This window comes from Diuraphis noxia, unplaced genomic scaffold (assembly GCF_037042655.1).
Source record: "Diuraphis noxia isolate RWA-SAM2 unplaced genomic scaffold, SU_Dnox_SAM2 contig0001, whole genome shotgun sequence".
Classification (NCBI taxonomy): Eukaryota; Metazoa; Arthropoda; class Insecta; order Hemiptera; family Aphididae; genus Diuraphis; species Diuraphis noxia.
In genome coordinates this window covers 8,873,472-8,899,754 of record NW_028301711.1, presented here as the reverse complement: position 1 = coordinate 8,899,754, position 26,283 = coordinate 8,873,472, and the positions used below count along the sequence as shown (strand labels likewise).

Genomic DNA, 26,283 nt, shown 5'->3' with positions numbered 1-26,283 from the left:
AATAAAATAGGCGATTAGCGCCGACACAAAGGTATAATAATTTAATTTGTATCACAATATAATAAGTAGGCCCTTCTGGCCTATATTCAGTTTCCAATTCTTTTAGTTTTTGTACAAGCATTTCATGACTGTATGTATTTTGATCTTCAATTCTGTCACTGTCAAATGCTGACACTTTACCACTAAAAGCTAGAGGGTTCAAAGATCTTAGTGCCGGATCAGACTAGCGTTTTTTCGGCTGCCGATAATACGCAACCGATCGGTAAACGACCGAGACACCTATAATTAACATTTAATCCGCGTTGTTGTGTCTAGACTAGACCGTTTCTCCGAACCGTCCGAAATCGGTCTGGAATAATCCGCGCGCTGTTGCGGTTTGGTTGCGACGATGCGTTTCCGCCGTACACAAAATTACATTCATTCATTACAGGGCCGTCTACACTGAGCGTTTTTCGGTTACCGTTACTTTTTGAATAGTGCACTTTTCAGTTTTTTTTTAATATTTAAATATTTTTTTATTTTAACACAATAAACATGTATTCAACCGAAAAACTTATAACCGAGGTTCAAAACTATCCGTGTATTTGGGATATGAGCTCAAATGATTATATGAATAGGGACCTAAAAATCTCATCTTGGTTGAAAGTAGCCGAAGCAGTATACAATTTGGAATGGGATAATTTGGAAGCTGCTGAAAAAGAAGAAAGAGGTAAGAAAATTAATCATATGATTATAATAATAGGTTAAATAGGTATAAATAAATAAATAAAATAATACTATTGAACAAAATAGTAAAGGTAAGTATTACTATACTATATGTACCTACTTATAATGTATTATGTACTGTATAATACGAAATTGTATTAAACAAAATAATAACATTATTTAATGCATATAATTTATACAATTAAATTCAAATACATGGTGATATCATAGATACAAAAAAAAAAATTTTTTTTTTAAATAATATAATTTATAATATAAAATAAAATATACCTATCATTCTTCTAAAGCATTCCGTATTGGAAAGGTACCGCTCCATCAGCCATAAAATAATCAGCAAAATTATCTCTTACGTCTATTCCACTTCTATTAATATTTCTTCCACAAGATGTCAAATTATCCAAATTATGCACATCAGTTTCTTCATCGTAATTATACCCATCTCTCTTTCGGATAAAATTATGGAGAACACAACATGCTTTAACAATATCATCGCAAAAATCTGGTTCCACTAAAATAGTCGTGTGCAAAACTCGCCATTTATTGGCCAAAACTCCGAAAGCACATTCCACGGTACGTCTTGCTCTCGATAACCTGTAGTTAAACACCCGACGAGTGTTATTAAGTCCACGACCTGGAAATGGTCTCAATAAATTTGCGTGAAGACCAAACGCTTCATCAGCGACAAAAACATATGGCTGAATATTGTTTTCGGTTAAAGGCAATGCAACTGGGTCCGGAATTTGAAGTTGTTGCGAGTATAACATTTTTCCAAGCACACTTTGTCGAAAAACGCTAGAATCGGCTTCGCGACCATATGCGCCTACGTCGATGTATATGAAATTTAAATTAGCATCGACCACCGCCATTAATACTATTGAAAAGTATTTTTTATAGTTGAAGAACAGAGAACCCGAGTTTTCTGGATTTTTGCATCTGACGTGCTTACACAACGCTATCACAACGTGTTATCAATTGCTCCAAGACAGTTCGGAAAATTTGTTTTCGAATAAAACGTTTTTGAAATATCTATCCACTTTTCTTTATTTGGTTTTGGCATTTCTGTGGGTTGTAGGACTGACCATAAAACCTGACATGTTTCTCTTACAATTCCGTTTATCGTACTTTTTCCAATACGAAAGTCAAAATGCAACGCAGCGAAATGTGTCCCAGTTGCCAGGTATCTGTTAAAGTTTAACAAAAACCTATTTTTAATAAATAAAGTAATTATATGATGTGCATTATACAATAATTATTGTAATGGTTGTATTATAATTTTAAGGTATTTTTTATTTCATTTTAATTATATAAAATAAATTGTTAATTAATAAGTAATTTTACAATTTTAATTAATTTTATGGATGATTAAAAAAACTTGAAAATTGAATACACGATTCCTTATGAGTTGATCTTATTGTAGTTAAAAAAAAATCAAAAATCGTTAGTCACAGTTTTTTTTATAAGCGTTTATAATTCAAATTTTTACGAAATATGTCGAAATCACGAAAATTTGCAAGTAACTTTAAAGTTGAAAAAAGCGGGTAAGTCGTGTATGTCGCTCTGCTGTACAGTAGGTTACAAGTGGGTTACTGTAATGGATGGAATTAAATTTGAATCCAATGATATTATATCATTGTATACAAAAAACGATTCTGAGCGAAGACGGTTTATCTGTCTAGGATATATTATAGATTATTAAAAAGTTTCAAATCTTAGATTTAAAAAGAAAATTTTTTATGAATTTCTAGTTTGAAATAATTTGCGAATTTTCGTGATTTTTACATATGTTGTCAAAATTCAAACTTTGAATGCTTGTAAAAAAAAAATTGTGACTACGCATTTCTTTTATTTTTCAACTGCTATTGTAAAAATATGTTAGGAGCCTTGTATTAAATTTTCAAATCTTAGAATTAAAAAGGAAAACTTTTATGAATTTCTATCTAAAATTATTTGAATATTGCCGTAATTTTTACGTATTTAGTCAAAATTTGAACTTTAAATGCTTATAAAAAAAAATCGTGCCTACGAATTTTTAATATTTTTCAACTTCTATTGTTACAATGTGTTAGAAGCCTTGTATTAAATTGTCAAGCTTTTCTACCGAACAAATACATTTTTATCGATATTATAGAAAAAAAAACTAAAAAAGTTGAAAAATTAAAATGTCAGTAAACGGCTCAAAACAAATCTAAATATTTTGAAAATTTTATCAAATATATAAAACGCCTATATAAACATTCAGTCAAAATTTCAAGTATCTGTGGTAATTTGTTTTAGAGTTACTCCAAAATAAGGAAATCGCTAAAAGTGAAAATCCAATGTTTGTAAAAATTTAAATTTCAAATGCTCATAAAAATTTAATTTGAATTTCCGGTGGAATTTTTATTTGTGATAAAAATTGAAAAACTTGTAAGGAATCTTGTATTAAATTTTTAAATCTTAGATTTAAAAAGAAAATTTTTTATGAATTTCTAGCTTAAAATAATTTTCGTGATTTTTACGTATTTTGTCAAAATTTAAACTTTGAATGCTTATAAAAAAAAATTGTGACTATGGATTTCTTTCATTTTTCAACTGCTATTGTAACAATATGTTAAGAGCCTTGTATTAAATTTTCAAGCTTTTCTGCCTAACAAATAAATTTTTATCGATATTAATTTTAAAAAAACTAATAATGATCAAAAATTTTAAATGCCTATGAATAGTTCAACTTAAGTCGAAATTTTTTGAAAATTACATGGCGGATAGAATATACTTATATAAACATTAGGTGAAAATTTCATGTATCTATGGTCATTTGTTTTATAGTTACATCAAAAACCAAAATCAATTTTGTCGAAAAATGAGTGTGCGTAAAATTTCCCGTTTTTCCCTTAATTTTTAGTTTGTTTTTCTCAATTATTTAGAAAAGTATTAAGAATTTTTTACTTTTGACCCCCCCAAAGTACCAACTAGATTCACTTTCTGATCGAACGAGGTACTGAAGTCAAAAATCGAAGCATTTTTACTGTCCCAAAACATGATGACAGACACAAAAAAAATTTTTTTAAAAACACACATCATGTTAAAATCAATACATTCATCGCTCCGCTCAGAATCTAAAATCATAAAATTGTTTGTGTTTATATCTAAGGATTAAAAACACAACACTAAGTTTTCCTTCAAGTAGCTTTATAGAAAACTCGAAGCATCATTATAAGAAAAATTTAAACAAATTTTAAGTGCGTTTAAGTTTTAATTTTTTTTTTTCGAAATAGCGTAACGATAACGATTTACCCTCAAACGATTTTAAATATTTGTTATTATTCAAAAAGTATAAGTGGCAGATACTTGAAAATTTCACCAGTTATTTAGATTGACATTTTCGTTAAAACACTTTTTTAATTTTGGTATTAAAATCAGAATCTAAAAATTACATTATAACTCATGATAGCTTTAATACGTACCTAATATAAAATTAAAATCACAATAATTACTGAATATTATTTTTAATTTAGTAAAAGAGTTAAAGAATAAAAAATGGAAACATGTTTAAAATATATGTCTGAAGAAAAAAGTATTAGAAGCGGATCAGAAGCAACACAAAAAAAACCGTACGCATACGCACAAATCATGTCATTTTTAAATACAACTACTAAAAAAAGAAAGTAAGTGAATTAATTACTTTTATTTTGTTATTATAATTGCTTACTTATAATAATTAGAAATTAAATAGAGTATAGGTGCTACTCGTATATTATATAAGAATGATATTTTAAAAATATTTTTTTAATTTTTTGGCAATGTTTATGTCTCTATCTTAATTATGAAAATCAAACAATATTGATTTAATAAATCATTTTAAACATAAATGTATATTTAATTTTTAGAACGACCGATAATTTTGACAATGTAGAAGACGATACAGGACGTCTGCACTGTTTAAGCGATCTAGATGATGATTCCTCCGAGAAACCAGCGAACGTTTCATCTAACCTTATTAACTATAATAATACACCAAAAAAAATCAAATTACTCCATTTCAAAGTAATTTACTTGATCAACTAAAAAAAAATCAAGAAATGACATCAAGTCCAGACATGAGTATTGTAATGTCGTTTCTTCCTTACTTAAAATTATTAAACGACGAGCAAAAATTAGAATTTCACCTAAACAGCCTTCAATATTTAAAAAATATTTTAAAATATCCATATCCACCCGTACAGCAAAATATACTCCATGAACCACAACATCAGTATCCCGTTCCAACTGCTCCTATACATCTTAATAATTATAATACAATGAACCAAAATCCATCGTCTAATATACATTATAATTCCATTTCTTATTCAAATGCTCAGATTTACCCATATTCATATCCAGCATATACACAACCTAACTATACTCATTCATCATCCTCTAATTCAGACCACAATATTCCAACCACACTTACACCCACGTCACAACCATTACCATCAAACCAGAAACAATAAAATTTATTTTGATTGACTATTTATAATAAATAATAATTATAAGGTATAAAACACAACCAGGTAGGTAATAAAATATACATGATTTTATTTTTTCTTATTATTAATTTTTTGCATATTGAAAGTTAAGCTTTATGCAATAATGTTTTCCTTTATTATTTTTTGTATTATGTTTTTGTTATTATTTTACAAATTTAATGATATTGTGATTTGAAGAAAAGGAGATATTCTAAACTTTGTAATGATATTTAAAATAAATTATAAACTTTTATTTCAAATAATTTTTTTAGTATATTAAGTACCTACTTTATAGTAATAACTAATAAGTATCGCTATCCATAATATTATGACATCGTTTTGGGTGTATATCGTCACCGAGCGAAGCAAAGATGTATTAATTTTACAACTGAGTGTTTTAAAAAAAAACATTTGTTTCTGAAAAACTTATTTTTTTTTATAGAAAAAATTCTACGAACATACATGTAGAGAGAGGTTTTTTTGTAGCAAAAGAAAAAGTTTTCCAGTTACTTATTGTACCAGGCACCAGCTAATATTAAATAAGCAATAATGTGATGTGTTTTAGTCATCACATATTATACCTACGTTTTATATAAAAATGTAAAATGTATAAAGTAACCATTAGCCGAGTTTATATAATCTACAATTTGTATGTAACTGATTAGTTAAATCAGACTATTCAAATCCCAAAATGGAAATCCAAACTATGTTTTAGTTATTTGATTCCTTATAAATGAAACAGAAAATTTAGTTAATAGTTTAACCATATTTCAAGGCTCAAGTGAAAATGCACTATTTAAGTTTTTGGGTTTATACCATCTGCCTATATTTAGTTAGGTATTTTATTTATCAGAGACCAGAGTAGTATTTTGTATTTTTTAGGCTGTCTAAAATGATGTTCATGGAGTTGCTAAACATGATACAAGATGATCTTCATCATAATTTACACCGGAACATGTCTTTGTCACCAATGCTTCAGCTTCTGATTGCACTTAGATACTATGCAACTGGTGCTTTTCAAGTAATTTTTTTAGAATTTTACGTAATCTTCACATACATTTTTATTAGACCTTTGAAATATGTTATATAAAATACAGAGATATATAAATGTATTATGTTATATTTTAGGCAGTTCTACTGTGATATCAAATTCTTCTACTCCATCTTCAAATTCAATAATTTCCACATCATCTTGTACATTTTGAACACATCTATCAGCGTTTATTGGATCTTAAATATAAAGAACTCATATTAATTACTAAAACATTTTGAAATTAATACAATAGATAATATGTATACATAATTTTTGATTCTATGAATTATTAAAATCCTTTTATTTTAGATTTTTTTTTAAATAAAAATTTACTTTAATACAGTAATATAAATACACCATATCATATATTTACTATTTACTAATATTGGCTGATAGGTTAGGAATCAGAGTCTTACCCAATTGCCCTTCTTAATTTTTATTTGCATTATATAATTTATATATAAGTAACTAGGACATACCAGCATAGCCATAATCATCATCAAATTCATTTACTAACGGAGTAATTCGGTCTTCAATTACTGCAATTACTTGCTCACTTAATTGGTTCATACTTTGTTTGTATTGTCCTCCGCCAGTTTTAAATTTTTCAACCTGTAATACAAATAATAACATAATTTGAATACACATTAAATCTTAGTCAGTCACTTCTACTAAATAGAAACATAGAGTTTGCATAACAGTAATTTGGGTTGTCAGAAATATTAAATTTATAATTAATGTCACGTAATTGAAAATCATGCTAGAACACATTTCATTTAAAATATTTAAGATCAAAACTTTTACTGAGTGTCTATCACCAATAGTTATTTTAAGGGAGATAGGATATATTAACTAATAATGGGACTTACTTTATCATTTTTATTTTCACTTTTAGCAGTTTTACTTAAATATTCAAATAAATATTTGATTTCATCTACTGTTCTGACACCTGATGTTTGGTACAAATTAAATGTTTCAAGAACATTTGACCATGCTTCATCCTTTTCAAATAAATGGCCACTAAGCTGTTAATAATAATAATAAAAAAAAATTGGATATATGAACTTACATTGTTTTTTATCTTGTGCCTATACAATTTACAAGATTACAAAAAACTTACAATAGATGAACGTTGAGATTGGACCAAATCCAGAACCATGGATTGTTCCTCATCCGTAAATAGTTTAATGATTTTATACATTAACACCTATTTTAAATATAATGTTTTCTTATATTTTTAATTTCATTAAACAGTTAATTATAATATTATATTATAGTTTTATCATAACTTTGTATCAGTGTACCTGACGACAACAATAACACAGGCTAAATCATACATAATTGCAACACATTCTTAGTATTTATCTATAAATTTTAACTTACTTTATCATCACTAATTGATTTTTTTGCTTGCCTTTTGGCCATATACGGTTTTTAGCTGTTTAACAGTTCTAATACCAGTTGTTTGCTGATCATTGTATTTGATAACAATATCATCCCATATTTTGCTTTTATGTTTAATGCTAAAAGCATCAGTCTAAAACAATTAATTTGAATAGGTGTAAAATAAATTAATACATCAATATTATAAGTACCTACACTAATATCATTGTTTTGTTTTGCTAACTAAATTTGTTATACATACCTTTATGTTTTCAATTATATGTTTGTGGGGATTAAGTTCAATGAGCATTTTTTTTTCTCTTTCATCAAAATTTTTGGTTCTTGAATTCTTTTTTAACAACATACTTTCATTAACCTTTGACATTTTAAAATTGTCGACAGTAGACGGTTATAAAATAACAATACTTACAAATTTTAGAATAAATATAATAATTAATATTCGAAATTCAAATAAGTAAAATAGGTACGAATATGAAATAAATATTATAATATTTGTATTTACATTTATGAATTATGATAAGAATTGTTTAGTTTAGTTTTATCAAAAAAATATGGTTTAATTTGTTTGGTAACCACGGTTATCAATAATTTCATATTTCTTTATGTAACCCGAAAAGAGTTTATACAATCATTAAAAACCTTACAGAGCCGGTAACAAATTTACAGACTGTTCTTTATGCAACCCGCCCTTACTCTGTTGGGCCAGAAGGGCCAATTTATTATATTTGTATTGTCAACCACAAGGGCTACACATCTGCATTATTATATTTATATTACTTAGCCATAAGGGCTGTGATTTATTAATATTATATTTTTATACATTTGTATTGCTGTGATTTTATTATATATTTGTATTATTATTATTATTGTGTATTGTACAGCAACAGCAACTATTACCAAAAATCTTGTTACTATTTTATTATTATTTGTTTTATTGTACACACCCACATATTATATACACACATAATACACAAAAAATACACATAATCCACAACACGCATTACGTAGCTCGACAGTAATTGCCCGGCAATCCCGACCACTGCTGTTCGAGCTATTACATCACTACACACCCAGCTAGTCCTCGCATATTTAAGACCTAGGTGTTAGTGGTGAGCAACAAAGGTGTCCGGAGTGCGCATATTAACATTATATGCTTCCGGCCCTGGCAACGACCATTGAAATTGCTTACAAAAGCAAAAAAAAATTTCAATAGAACGTGTAGGCGTCTCCGTGGCGGGCGTCTTCATGACGACGGTACCCTGCATCTTTGGTCTGAAAAATATGTCACATATTCTTATACATTTATATTATTTATGTGCTATTGATATTTCAGATATAGAATTAACCTTCTACGAATTACTAACCATGACTGGTCATTTTTGGAATGAAATAAGCTGGAAATAATATAAATAATATACATTCTTGGGTCAGTCGTCGCCGCCAGCGGCATGCCGACTATTGTTATTTTTCTACAAAGCCGTTAACACGTGAAGAAATCAAAATGTAGCTGTCAACCTCTGATTTATATATGACATTAAATACGACCATTGAAATTGCTTATAAAAGAAAAAAAAAATTCAATAGAACGTGTAGGCGTCTCCGTGGCGGGCGCCTTCATGACGACGGTACCTACCCTGCATATTTGGTCTGAAAAATACCATTGTATCCCCCTGAAACATGGAACGTACACGAGGTTATATTACACTCCAGGACCGTACAATCGTTCAAATAATATTCGTGAAAGCTGGAACAATAGGTTTCCGCATTTAATCGGGCATAGTCATCTAACAACTTGGAAGCTGATTAATAAATTTCTTGAGGAAGTGGGGGTAGGTAAAACTGAAATAACTTTACATAATATGGAACCCGTAAGAATAAAAAATAAACATGGATCAGGAAAAAATGTAAAATTACAATATTTATGTACTAAGATTGTTAATAACAAGTTAACAATAGCAGAATTTTAAAATAAGATTGCTGAACAAAACGTGATGTGGATTAAATTATTATTATTGTATTGGCAAACGTAATGCGTAAATCAAATTATTAATTTATACCTGTTAATATATCGTATAGACAACTATTTTTTTAAATATTATAATTATATTATTATTATACTGTAGATTAGATTTTTTAAGACGTATAACTATTTAAAAAATATTATTATTATATTTGGATCAATGTTTGTATCAGGGCCTTGCACCCGATTTAACCCGAACCACTAACACCCCTATACATGTGTTTTTCTTTAAGGGTGTTCCTAGTAAATTTTTTTTTATATACCTATAAACCGAACCTAACTTATATTACAATTATAACAAAAATTAATTGTTTAATCAATATAAATTTATATATATATATATATATATATATATGCATGTGTGACATCATTTAAAAATTCACAATGAATAATAATAAGGTATTAAGTGAATTTAGAAATTAATGAATATCACAAATAAAATGTTGTGCATGCCGTGTAGAAATTCATATGATTAACAGAGTATGGTTTAGTCACGAATTAGTAATAAGGATTAATACAATGATGATTTTTTTTTATTGTGTTTCTGTTACAATTGCATTAATGAAATAAGCAATATAAAAGATATTCCATTTATATATGTTTTTTCTTCAAGGGTGTAATTTCCTAGTAAATTGTTTTTATATGCCTATATAACCGAACCTAACTTATATTATATTTATATACATTTAACACATGTCATCATAAGTTCGAACAAATTACTGCTTGTAGTTGTGTAGCCTATAGGTTTTATTAAATAATACTGAAGACAACATATTGTATGTTTTAAGGAATTGGAATTTATTTAGTGTAACCAATGGGCAATGGTTTATTTTAGGTAAGGGTAGCCTAAAGGTATTGCAATAAAATAAGTAATAAAAAAAATGTAATTTGCCGATTGTATTTATTAATCAAACATAGGTACATAGGTATCAATTAATTTTATTATATTTTAAGTTTTGATATAATATTAAACACAAAAAAATTAATAAAAGTTATAAAGTAGTAAAATGATACCTATTTATAATATATATATAATATCATTTATAAATTAAAATACATGTTTGCATGCCAACGACATAAAAATGATGATAAATCTACAATATTTTAAGCATAGTTACACCACTTGAAGAATTTAAATTCAATTTATTAAAATATATTTTTCCATTATATTTTTTCTTGTTTTGAAAGTTGTTTGAAATATTGCAAAAAATAATATTAATATATGCAAGCCAATGAAAAGTTCAGTAATAAAATTTAACAAACAACAGTAGAATTATAATATGAATTGAAGTAATTTTAACTTGGTAATACAATATATCAGTATAATATTACATGTATGTTTTAAGTGATTGAAATTGAGTTTATTGTAGTGTTTTTATGTTTACTTAATACTTATTATTACTTACATGTATGTAACAACATTGACATAAACAATTGACCCATTAAGCTCCTACTTAAACTCTTATCTATGAATTAAATGTATTGCAATACACATGAAAAATGTCTATCCGATCCGTGCATTCAAACTACTTTTATTTTTATTTATTAAAATGCTGGTCGAATAATAAAACAATATATTTAAAAATGAAATTGTGTGTATTCTTATAACAGTGTGATATACCTATATTTACTGTACATTACATAAAATAAATATAATATTTGCTTAGGTGCGTTAATAACAGTATTTATAATTAATATATGATTGTAATGTAAATAATTACATTACATCATTGTTGAGAGCAAAGGATATGCATGACATTTACAATTTATTAAAGTGAGCATAATGTAGCATTATATATATATGTTACGGGCAAAAGTCGAAATCGGGCAAACCTCAGAAATGCCCGGGCAAAACGCGAATTGCCCACAATCCTTGGGCAAAATGTCATATTTCGGCTTTTGACCGGGCAAACCTAGTTATGACCAACCTCATTTGGGCAAAACTGTATACTGACTTTTATCGTAAGGTAAATATAAAAAATAATTGTAAAATAAATATTATTGAACAACAATAGAATACACTTAAATAATAATAAAAATATAATGATATTAAGTACTCGTGTAAAAATTAACATATAATAATATTAGGTACCTACTCTTATAATGTTAAAATAAATAATTAAAAATATTAATACATTTAAACTTCATTAGGGCCAAACTGTAACGTCTTAAATAACTTCACTAATTTTAAATACAAAAAAATAATAATCACAAAATATTGTACAGATATAATTGAATACATTTAAATAATAATAAAAAAATAATATTTTTGTTTATTTGTTGCTGCACATATTAGAACCATGGCATTTAGAACTACACAAAATATTTTGCTGTTTACATTATAATAATATTAGGTACCTACTCTTATAATGTTAAAATAAATAATTAAAAATATTAATACATTTAAACTTCATTAGGGCCAAACTGTAACGTCTTAAATAACTTCACTAATTTTAAATACAAAAAAATAATAATCACAAAATATTGTACAGATATAATTGAATACATTTAAATAATAATAAAAAAATAATATTTTTGTTTATTTGTTGCTGCACATATTAGAACCATGGCATTTAGAACTACACAAAATATTTTGCTGTTTACATTTGCATCGTTTCGTAGTGCACTTAGTTTTGCAAGAACAAAAAATAAACCCTTGTCCTCCAGTTAACGAATTTTGAGTACTAGCAGTCCTCAGTGGTATTTCGATATTCGGTACATCATTGCTACTAATAAATTGTTCCTTGCATTGAAATATTTGGTTTCTGGCATAAAGTGATGACAAAATTCCATTTTTGGTTCCTAGCGAACGTATTTAATACACTTCGGTTAGGTTAGGTTATTGCCCTTACGATAAAAGTCAGTATACAGTTTTGCCCAAATGAGGTTGGTCATAACTAGGTTTGCCCGGTCAAAAGCCGAAATATGACATTTTGCCCAAGGATTGTGGGCAATTCGCGTTTTGCCCGGGCATTTCTGAGGTTTGCCCGATTTCGACTTTTGCCCGTAACATATATATCTATATCTGTGGTTTGGAGCCAAAAGCTGATATGTGGAAAAAGTAAATTTTTCAGGAGAGCAATTTCAAAATTTTATAAAACCATAAAATACATCATTTCCAACTTATGAATCACTATTGCGTGCCACAAATTAAATTTTTATACATTTCGTAGATCATGATACAAATTACATTTTGATGATATTTAAAAAAAAATGTATTTAATATTCTTTTCAATACATTTAGATAATACCAAAGTAGTTATCATATTTTGGCACAATTTTTGGGGTAGGCAATTAACATAACATATTTTGACAATTTAACTTTATTCAACTTAATCCTTTTTATACTCAATAAAATATATATGTAACATAATATTAATAATAATAATAATAAAATAAAATTATAAGTGATGCCATACAAAATAAAAATAAATTAATAAAATCTTTAGTAACACCATAAAAAAAAAAAAAATAAATATCAGAAAAAATATATACTCCATAACTAATAAAATATATTAATAGAATATTATATTTCATAACAATTAGTAAAACTTATTCATCATCTGATGATGATATTATTATATATAGGTGTCTTTAGTCCATGGTAAAAAGGGTGGTTCTAATATTGGTCTAATCAATGGTAATAAACTTCGGAGATTTTTTTTTTCTGTGTCAATAGGGTTAGGTTTATTATAGGCCTGTGAAAGTATGACTTGAGATACAATAGTTGGTTCTTTTCCAGATCTTGTTTTACCTGTTATCTTACGGATGTCTAATTTTCTAAATGAAGCTTCTGTGTCTAATGAATTTTTGAATTGAATAATACCAAAAGACTTGTCATACCTCAACAAAGATATTTTCAACCAAATAATTTTATCTTTGTTCTCATCTATGTTTCTTTTATTTAGAGTACCTGATAAAAGTGCTGGAATTTTTTTTAAATGTTCCATTTCCATTTCCACAACTCTTATTGGAATTTTCCCTCTGACATCCCGAACAAAGTTATACAGTGATGTGTTTTTATTTTATTTTTATTTTTTTGTATCTGTGTAGGTTACTTTAAAACAAATGACCATACCATTATTCTATACACGATACAATTATCAAAATTTTCAAAATAATTTGATTTGTTTTGAACTGTTTAGTGTTTACGGACATTTCCAGTTTCCAATTTGTTTAGTTTTTTTTGTATGAATATTAATAACATTTTATTTGTTGGGTAAAAAAGCTTGACAATTTAATAGAGAGCTCCTAATACAATGTTACAAAGGCAGATGTAAAATATTACAAATACGCAGTCACAAGGTTAGGTTAGTTTAGGTTAGGATAAAAAAAATTACAAGGAATAATAAATCCGTTATAGTTAAATTATAATCTGCGTGTTTCATTTGTTTTTATATTACTATAGGTATTCAGTAATTAAGATTTATCTTAATTTTCATGGCACTATCTACTTAAATAGTATCTAGGAATCTAATATAGTTTATTCAATTATAATTATAATAACAAGAAGTTAAATAGGTTTTCAAAATTAAATCAGCATTCACAAACGCTAATATTTAAATACCTAAACTATCACTTTGCCTACAACTAAAAAATCATAATATTTTCTTTGGTAGGTACCTTACTATCTAGTTTAGTGTTAAACAATTTAAATATTGAAGATTTTCACACAGTTATAGCAAATATGATGTATCTATATTAATTAATTAAACATTACTCAAATGAATACAATTTCTAAATTTTTTCTTTTCAAAAACAGTACTTGAAAAATAACAATATCTCCTTATATTTGTTATACTAATTTCTAAATACAATTAGGACACTAGATAACTATAGATAGGAAAACAATTTAACAGCATAAATTTCCTAAGGATTTAGAGTATTGGTGGTTATGTATGGATAGTAAAATATTTCTTTGCATCAACAGAAATTGAGGCCAATTTACGCCACTAGTTTTTGAGTACCTTACAATACTACAACTTACAAGTACTTATACATTTAACTCTCATATTTGTTTTAAGATATAATTACTTTATTTGAAACCATAAATGTGATAATTTTATGCATACTTTTACCTTACCTGCGCCAGTATCCACCAATGACAACCAATTATATACATATAAAAAATACTAATTTCTACTAGTCACCTGAATTGTCTTAATTATTATATAAATAATATAAGCAATATAAATTTAGAGTATGGACTTAGAATAACAAATTTCTATTGAAATTGACCTAGATGATGTGATTGAAGAATTTAAAGTCCTTATACCAAGAAAGAAAAGGCCCGAGTTTTAACTATTATGTATAATGTAAATTTTTATTTCAATAAACATGTTTGTTATAAAAGACTTCTCTTTAAATTAAAAAAAAAAAAAATGTTTTTATTCAAAAAAAGATGAAAAGCCTATTTTTATGGTAATAAAAATTAGTAACCAGGTGTTTAAGATGAAATGTTATGTACAAAAAATTTCATAAAAATCTGTTTAGTTCTACAGTTGTCTAGGAGGCAGTTTTGTGCGAAGCTAACTAAAAATTTATCTGGATAAAAAAATGATAAATTTTTTAAATTATAATATTAATCTACACTTTTTTTGTTTATCAATTTATACTCAGCAAATAAAATAAAATAAATTTAACTTTTATCCTTTTATCTTATAACTAAAATATGGTATTTCATAGTTATAATATATAATTTTTATCAAATTTTAAGATTCATTTTCATTGATTCATAATTATTTTTATTTGTATTTGTCATAAAGTCAATTGTATCTTTATTTTTGAAGGTTGGGTACAAGTGTGCAACATGTAGATTTTATCATCATTTATAATATTATGTTTAACTTCGGTATTAATTTGATTAATTATAACAAAAGTTTATAATTAAGTAAGATTGTATTAAAAGAAAAACAATGTAGGTAAATAATGAACAACAAAAAACATGTACATTTATGTATAGGAAATTGGGAAATAAGTAATAAATGATTTGTTTTAATAAAATGCATTCTTTGCAAGTAAATTTTAATTTTAAAAAGCAATATATTACAATTTATATGATACTTATGGAGTAACATTTATAGCAAAAATATTAAAAAGTAATTCATTTATTATCTGTACTTTATTCTTTTTTTTTGAATCAAGTATTGTAAGTCACTAAAAAGCATTAACTGAATAGACTTATAAATAAAATATTAAACAATACGTCAAAAATAATACTTATAATATAACTAAATATATATTGCAGTAATACAACTTTTATATTGCAATTAACTATTAAAATATATATATAAAAAATTTAACTAGTTATTCAAAAAATGGTTAATAAGTAAATTATAAAAATATAGTAAATACATATCATACTAAAATATTAAAAAAAAAAAACAAACTTCATAAAGTATAAAAAAATGTTACGATATATTTTACATAATATTATTAACAACTATTAAATTCTTTCATTAAGCACCTACAACACAGTAACATTTCAGAAGTCTTATCCTGAAGCCCGTTTCTTCATGGGGTTGAGATTTGGTATCCACTACTAAATAGTTTCAACTGGTGCTGAAGAAGGGAGAGTGGTAGTATTATATTTAAAAAATAGTTTTTTGACAATTGGGAATGTGTCTCACATGATCAACTTCAAGTCTTTATTTTTGGAATCTAAATAAGATAGTGCTTGTACAGTTCCTCCATTAGTACTATCTACATTTAACTGTACTCTAACAGCAGCTGAACAATCAATTGAATATTTACTTTGTGTTAAAATACCATAACATTTGTCATCACTACCAGCAGAATCATTTTCAATGGAATTAGAATCTGAATTGGTTAATGAATTCATAAAATTGCATTCAGACAAAAATAAAATTTTACAGTAAGTTAAATATCTATTAATTAGGTACCCGTGAAAGTTTAAACCTAGGATGAGATATTGAAGGAATGTTATGTGGCTTACTTTAAATGTTTTCTAAATCAAATATAAAACTAAATCTTGTTTCAAGCTTTTAATAATTGATAGTTCTAAATCTCTGAAATATATTAAATTTGTCTTTTGAATTAATATAAGTCTTAACGAAATTATGGTAGTTGCGACATAACCCAAAAAAAAGATAATTCAGATTGTAACTTATCAAGTGAAATGGCAAGCGGTTCCATAACAAAATAGTAGTCTTCTAATTACTAAAATACCCATCATTTTTTGTTAGCTGTTCAAGTTTTAATTCAATAAATGAAGATTTTACAGTTTCCTTATGTGCAATTATTTTTTTTACAGCATCATATGAATAATTTTACCTTGTTATAATAAGTAAAGGATATTTGAAATTACAGATTTCATATACTTTGTCTGATGCTACTGTGTTTCAACTTAAAAGATTCCAAAAACTACATAATTTATTAAAAACATTTTTGGAGGTTATTTTATAACACTTACCAGAAATTTTGTCAACATCAACAGTTGCAATCAAGCTAAGGGTATGTGAAGAACAAGTTATATGATCTGGTAATCATAATACCTATATCATCACTTTGGCCATATCTTCAGAATTAAAAAAAAAAAATGTGGAGAAATCTACAGTATCAAAATCTGTACCAAAATTATCAATTTCTACCCCATATAATTAGGTTCATCACATATAGATTCATCACCTAACCAGTTATCATTAAACTTATTTGAAAACTCCATACCAATAGATTTTAATGAGTATGTTCTGAACGCCTTGCCAAAATTGCTAGCATTATCAGTTTTTATATGTGATATTTTAGAGTTCTATATATTATATGTATGAGTTATTTCATTCATTACTTCTGCTATATTACAAAGTATGATTGCCTTTAATTTTTCTACAACCTAGAACGTATGAATATCTAATAAATCATCTATAAAGTTACCTGACATACTTAAGTAATTTTTGTTATTGCAAGACCACATATCAGCCGTTGTGCATGTAACATTTTGTTTGGCTATTCAATCAGTTAAACTAGTTATGTATAATGTGTTCTTCTTATTTGAATCTATATAAATGACTCTACGATCTGGTAATGAGGTTGTATCGTCAAGGCCACATAAAGCGTGTACTACCTAAACTTTGTACTACCTATGTAATTTAATGTTTTAAAATAAAAATTTAAAATCAAAAATTATATTTATTTAAAAAAAAAAGCTTGGGCAAGTAAATACTGTTCTGCTGAAGGTACTGCAGTGTGCAAAAGGGTCACTGTAATGGATGTGTGATGGTGTATAAAAGCTATAAATACAAAAAATGTTAATGAATTTCTACTAACTACAAAAGAAATTGCAAATTTTCACAATTTTAACTTTACATGCTTATAAAAATGTAAGTACTGGTGATTTACTCTTAACTTTTTTTTATTTTCTACTAAGAAAACTTTATGAGGTACCTACCTCACATAGAATAGGTATTCAATAAAAATATCTCATTATCTCAAAATGTTAAAAACTTAAATACATACATAATAATATAACATTTATGTACCTATATATTTTAACTTTTAAGTAATATTCTGAGTAAAAATATCAAGATTTAGACTTTATATTTCAATACAGTATTTGTATTTCAAATTTGGATGGATTATTATCAAGAAATTGTCAGGTAGGTTACCTAGTATACGAGTATACAAGTAATAATTTACTACTTTATTTTTTTTTTTGAACATATGTTTTTAATTAAATATTAATAAATTATTTTTATTATTATAAATAATATTAAATAATAAATAAAATCTGAGTAAATATTTTGAAGTACAAAGAATAAAAAATATTTTTTGGTGCCTTTTCCCCTTATTGGATAATTCAGTGAATGGACTGAAACGGTTTGAACCCTAAGTGAGTCAAATAAGTGGTGACCACTGAAAATTACCTAAATATACATTTGAAATATTATGTTCATATATATACCTTATATTATACCTTTATAATATCATTAGCGTCCTAAAGCTTGTTTAAAAAAAGTTTAGTCAATTGATACTTATAATCATATAAGTTTTAGTAGTATAATTGTATAATATACCTCTAAGACATCGAACTGGAGCACCCATTTGTGTAGGTACTGCTTACAAAAACAAGCAGAATAAAACAAATTAAAACAAGGTATTCCTAAGATGACAACACTACAACAGTAAATCATAAAGTACATTTTTGGTATTTTCGATACATATATATGTTATAAAATAATATATATAATTTACATTAATATTATTAGGTAGTTGCATTCTTAGTTAATTAGAAATCAGTACTAGTTATTGTAGTATCTGAGTTAATATTCAGTGATCATTTAATATTAGTAACAATAAATTTGAGGGGCAAGTAGCTTTTCTTATTGTTACTGGTTATTGATAGTTATAGTTGTAAATGAATTATGAGAAAATATCAAAATAAAAAACCGTTATTGTGGGTAATGCAAATCTGTATCTAAACCGACAATACAATATAAAAGCTAGATCCATTAAAAAATAAGTCAACATATATCATCAAAAAATATTCTAATCAATGACTCAAAATACCAATTAGTTCCACCCTATTTAAAAAAAATTTAAACTCTAAATATACAAAGTATATCTATGTCTAACAAATAATGCATAAAATTATTGAATTATTATTAGTTACTAAATGACCAGGCAATTGTTATTTGTTTTGCAATATAAATTATTTTAAATAAATCCAATGTGAAATATTAAATTTGGAATTCATAATGATTTTAGCAGTAAAGCATCATAAATTTAAATTAAACTACACAATTTTATACTTAATATTCCTTTATTATTATTTATTATTAGGTATTACATTATTACAAATACGGACAAAAATATTGATAATAATGATATTGATTAGGTATATGGAATATTTGTATATCTCTTGAAAAAATTTGAGTGTACAGAAAACTATTAAATAATAAACATTGAGAAAAAATGTCAAGTACCCAACGAATATTATTTATTTTCGAGTTTATTAAAAAATAAATGTAAAATACGTATTTATAGAAAGTTTCAAAATTGGCTCGTCAGACAGACCTTGGATCAGAACAAAAACCGAAAAATATCTTTATTTTATGTCAAGCTTTTGTGTGCATGACATACACAACCACATTTTAGATATCACACATTTTTTAAAATTTGAGTTCATATTTATGAATTATTTGTCTTTTCATAATTAGTCCTATGCTTACATACACACACACAGTGCTATCCATTGTGTTAAAATTTAAGCACTACTACTACTACACCTATAGGCTATAAGTTCCGGTTGATAGTATTTTAAATATAAATAAAAATATGTTTATAATATTGGTTGATAATAACTTCAAATACTTGGTATGAATATTTCTTTATTATGTTTTATAATTTTATAAAATACAATTATTGAAAATAATATTGATAAATGAAAAGTAAAGTACCCTTGATCACTTATTTTACAGAAAATTTAAATGCAAGATAAATAAAGTACAAAATTACATGTTTTTGATATTAAATGATGTAAAAACTAGAATCAGGGCAATATTTATTTATGTAAAAATATAAAACAAATGTTAGCCTGTGCGCCAGAAAAATCTGGAGCCAGAGTGATTTTTAATGGTATTTTTTGTGTCCGATGTCGAGCGCTTGCGTCTTTGACTGTATCTGGATATATTCGACTGCAGCAACGCGTACCCTTCGGGGAAACTCGCCTGTGAGTTGGCCAACATATGCGGCAAGCCATCGCACGATTTATTGGCGCTAATCGCCATCCTGTACATCATGCCTTCGACGTTTTTGTACATCTTGAATAAGCAAGAACAAAATAAATAGGAAAAACTTAATCAACTTAAACATATTATGTGAGGAAAATAACAAAAGAAATTTGGTGGAAGCACGTATATCTAGGGGCAAAAGATCTTATTCAATCTAATTCAGTCACACCACTATAGCAATATTATGCTGTATGATTCCTATGTTTGTCCCGTATATTAAGAGGGCGCAACATCCGTATTTGTTGTCTCGGTGTTACAAGCGTGTAACATAGCAAATTCTCGCTCAGCACTATAGTCAGAAGTTCACGTATTACTCAGTTAGCTTAAAAATTATAGTGAATAGACCTACTATGAAACTTGATAATAAGAACATTATCTATGTTTTGTTGTAAGTATTTTTATGATACTTCATTTTTTGAGCGAATTATGACAAATTTTATTTTACAATTTATCATACAAGCATAATTCACTTAAAAACTGGACTATCGTAAAAATATATCCAACAAAACACAGATAATTGTACTATCATCAAGTTTCATAATAAGTCAATTCACTCTAATTTTTAAGCTAACAGAGTAAAACGTGAACTGCTGAGCGTAAATTTTCTTTGATACGCGTTTGTAAGACTGAGACAACGAATAAGGGTCTTGCGCCCTCTTAATGCTATATGTTATTATATGATCGAACTTTATGTTGCTTTGCGGCGCAGAATCTCTCCGTCTTATTTGATTATAATAATTTTGAATTCAAAATATGAAATGATTTTTTTGAATCATATTTTAATAACGAATTTAAATATGTTTACAAATGGACTGGTTGGAAAATCCTAAACTATTGTAAGCACAAAATACTTACGGCACATCTGACATCGTATCCGTCATTTGATTCGATGAATCGGCCGTATAGCCTCATGATCAAACTTCCATCAGTGTATGGATTTACTGGCGGCGAAGCCGATTGTGGCGTACAGGTAAATACCATTACTGGTCGTTCATTATCTGCAGAATAAAACAGAATTATAATACACGTGTTCAATGAAAGTGTTATGATATTAGGTACATTATTAAATCATATTCATATTACAATATTAATTAAACGTGTACATTATAAATTACTATTAGAAACGGTAAAAATACTAATTAAGAATTGAATGAAATTAAATTATTAATGCTCAAATACAATAAAGCAGGTATAGAATAATAACATAATGTATACAAATTGTAATTTCAAAAATTGTAACATATTTATATATTAAAATAGGTACCTAATACTGTAGAATAATTTATTTAAAATATAATTTTTCGTACTCAATCGCAATTAATGTATACCTAACCTTTTTGAATTGTATACTTTTGATCAAAATAATATTAATTTCAATAAAATATACTAAATTAATGTGTTAGCAGTATGATGATGGTGGTGGGCGGAGGGTCATACTAAGATTATAAAAGGCATACATTTTAGTTTGCAGTAACATTGTTATGGTTATATTTTAATTTTTTTATTTCCAATTAAATTAATAAAAATGGCTATACATTTAATAACATTTGTGTGATAATTATTATCAATGTTTTTCTTTTGTATAAAAAATAAGAAAAGCGTTATTTTTAGTATATTTGCTATATAACATATCGACTTTCATAATATTTAAATGTATCACATTTTTCGAAACATGCGATGCATAATTGGTCCTGCCTGTTTAATATAATAAATGTGTTGTACTATACTAAAAACTAAAATAATAATTTGTAACACGTACCTGGCTTACACATACGTTGTCCAAAGTTATTCAAACCGCCAAATATCATGAAAAATGACAATTCCGTATCGTACTTCGTCTGAATTTCGAATTCGATGGTGGCACAACTTTCAAACTTTGACGAATCTTGATCATAAGAAATGACATCAAAATTTCTTGTTTCAATTATGGGGCATCTCCCACGGGTAATTGGACTTACTCTATCTGTATCTGTATGAGTAGCGAAGTTATATTTAAAATAAAGACAATATTTATACAAAATAAAAAAAAATTGTTCATAAAATTTAATATCTACAGTACCTATATAATAAGGTTAGTGGTATTAGAAATTCAATTTAACGAATAACGAAATGGGAAAATTCATTTCGGTACTTACCAAATTTAAAATTATCAGTTAATTGCATGCTGGCTGCCTCTCTGGGAATAATGAAATTAACGAAAAATGACATAATCACTACTACTATCGACGTCATTGTGGTTTTGCCTTTTTGCATTTAGGTTAGGTTCAATACAACGAAGAAAATTGACGGAATCGAACTAACAGTTGAAAATTATTAAATTATCAAGATAAGTGAGAGAAACGAGACGGATGAGCTGGTGAACTGTAAGAAGTTGGTATTCTGATTGCAATATGGTAGTGAAACACCCTTCGCAAGCTATTTTATATGCCGCCTCATCGCTAGTGGTGGCGGTAGCCATGGCCATCCCTTCCACCGGCTGTAAATAAAAGTGACATTATACCACAGACATTTACCGATTAATACTCCCGCCCACCAAACAATTTATATTACAGTAATGTAATGTGTTTATTCGTAAAATCGTACCTAATAGCGCCGGTCGATCCGAGCAGGGGCGTGACAAAGGGAGTATCGAATTCCTCACATTTTATTTAAGGGATGGGTGATCGTTAAGGCACATAAGAATTTTGTACACATTTTTTGCCCATAATCGAAATAATATAAATCACGGTTTGAAAAATGCCTCTCCTATACTTATGTGCCGTCCCTGGAGTGATATGTAAACTATATCAGATTAAAATTTGTATATTATTCTGTACTATAAAATAAAAATGTAAAATTTTATGCTACACGTACATGTATTAACTTTGTAAATTATATTAAAATTAAAATATTGATTAAAACAAAAGTTATTTAATTTGACATGTTTTCTAGTTCCTTGTCTTGTTTCTAGCTGCGGAGCAAAGGTGTATCTCAAGGTCTATCCTAAGAATTCTTGTCAAAAATGCATTAAATTGCTGCTATACCCTTCTATCATAGGTTACATATTTGAGATTCTGATCGGAGTGATAAATGTATTGATTTTACAATGATGTGTGTTTTTTGTTTTTTTTTTTTTGTTTTTGTGTCTGTGTACAGCATAACTAGTCGAAATAATGCTTCAATTTCAAGTTTTGGGGGGTGGTTTCCGATATAAATGTGAATATCCTTGGTGCATTTAAAAGGTAAAATGTAAACATTTTTCAACAGTTTTCAAAAAAATCGAGAAAAACAAAAAAAAAATGACAGAAAAACGGGAATTTTTACGCAAAACCCGTTTTCGACCAAATCGATATATTTTTATATGGTTGTTATTCAAAAACTAATCACTGTAAATACTTGAAATTTTCACCAAATGTTTTTGTTAGTGTTATCTATATACTGTTTAATTTTAATGTTTTGACTTTTTTTGAGTTATTTATAGACCAATGAAATTTTCGATTTTTATGAGAATTTTTTTTTGAAGTGTCGGTAAAAAAATGTTGGAAAATTTAATACAATAGGTTCCTTATAAGTTGTTTTTATTGTAGCTACAAAAATTAAAAATCGTTAGTTACATTTTTTTTATAAGCATTTATAGTTCGAATTTTTACGAAATCTGTAGAAAACGCGAAAATTCGCAAGTCATTTTGAAGTTGAAAAATCATAAAATTTTTAATTTTATACAACTAAGGACTAAAAATACAACACTAAGTTTTCCATAAGTTTTCCTTCAAGTAAGAAGACTCGAAGCATATAAGCAATAAGAAAATGTTAATCACGTTTGAATTTTAAATTTTTACGAAATAGCATAACGATTGATCCTCAAACGATTTTTAATATTTGTTATTATTCAAAAAGTATAAGTCGTAAATACTTGAAAATTTCATAAAATTAATAAAATATCATAAAATGTATGCCACAATGGTTAAACTTTCGGTATATTCAACAGTCTACACAAAATAAACTCGATCAAGATGTAATTCTAACTGACCAATTAGTAGTAATTTGTTTCAGTACCGGTATAAGATATAGTAGATAGTAGGTATCATAATCACATAACATTTTTAATTTATTATTATTACCTATTATAAGTTTGTAGCTGACTAGATAATATAATCACGTCATTTTCTATAAAATAATATGCAATATTGAATTCATTTCTATTATATCTTATACATAACATGTAATTGGGATTATTTTCCGCAATTCCCAAGTCCCGCATCAATATTATTATGTTATATTTAATTCGCATATAAATAGTGTATTATACAATATTCATGATCCTAGCTAAATCATACAAGTTTACAAGTACATGGTAATTATGTCTATGTTCGGTTTAAGCAAGTACCGATAAGATATAACGTTTAAATCGTTTAACATTTAAAATTTGAAAATCACTTCATTCAAATAAGGTGAATAAAATAAAATAATAAAAAATAATAATAAATAATAAAAATAGTAAATTTCATCATACCATACATTTTTCGTAATTTTTTTTTTAATTAAATTTTTAGTGAATATTTCCATGCATATAACATAGTATTTTCACTGCATATAATAAGGTTCATTGTAAATGATTTGTATACAATAAATTACATGTTTTAATTCGGGTTTTGCTGCTACAGCTGCTGTGGTCATACACGAATTAAAATAGTAAATTAAATGATGTTTTTCGTTGCTAACTCTTAAAAAGCTTGCGCATAAACATGTATCGTGGATTTTGTGGGAATGCACAAAAACAATTTAATTGAAATATAATATTTTTGTACAATACGTATGGAATAGATTATAAGAACATAGTTGTACATCACAATTGCATTCTCCTAGTAAATATTCATCTCTCTTTCAGGTACCTATATATTTAATCTTTTTATAAAAACCTTGTATCGAAAATTCGACTTCCCCAAGAACACACAAATCATGTATTGTAACGCAGGGGCCATGGCAATATGGCATTCCTTTCAAGTTACCGAAAATTTGACTTATAGAGGTTCCATTGTATCATAATATGAAATACCTGTATAAAATTGTATATAATATGTACTGTAATGTATGTAATGTATACTTGATACAAAACTTTATCAAATTTAATTTGTATTATTTTGTATACATAGGTACATATTGTAATATTGTATTGTATTAATTATTATATTCATTGATGAATTATTTTGAATGAATTATTGAATTACTTTTTATACAGTATTGTATTTATTTTATTTATTTGACTTTTGTATAAAAATTACCTAAGTACAATATAATATATTATATTGTAATAAATTATTACATTTAGTGCATATGTTTGCATATTTAGTGATTTTTTAAATTTAGAGCATATTTCTTAAGTTAAAAATTTTTAGAGCATATTTTATAATTTATAAAGATACAGTATAAAAACTCGTAAATAAATAAATACATTTATATTGAGAGAACTTACTAGATATCCTTATATCGTATTTTTCAAATTTCTATTTGACATTAAAAACAATATTTTTCCCAAATTGATTTTATAATATATATATATATATATATATTAATAAATTTTAACTACAGCTAGCTTTATCGGCTTTATCTTATTACGTCGATCAACAAGCGCGACCGTGCCGAATTTAATGTGTTTTACTTGCTCAATATAATTTTCTATTATAAAATAACCGTCCGCAAGACCGCAGCCAACGCACCAAATTCTTAGGATGATGTGGAGAGGAGCTTTTCGGTGTACAAAATTATGTTGACAGATAACAGGCGGTTGTTCAAATTTGAGAATTTATCAAAATCGTTGATTGTGAATTGTAATGTGTAAAAATGAATCAGAAGATATTATTACTGATATTGTGATATTGATATTATAGTTAA

At 26.6% G+C, this 26,283-nt stretch overlaps 1 pseudogene; it reads left to right on the top strand.

Moving 5' to 3' along the window:
• The first annotated feature begins 534 nt into the window (after positions 1-534).
• Positions 535-5,195, top strand: LOC149059447 (uncharacterized; annotated as a pseudogene).
• Positions 5,196-26,283: the final 21,088 nt, after the last annotated feature.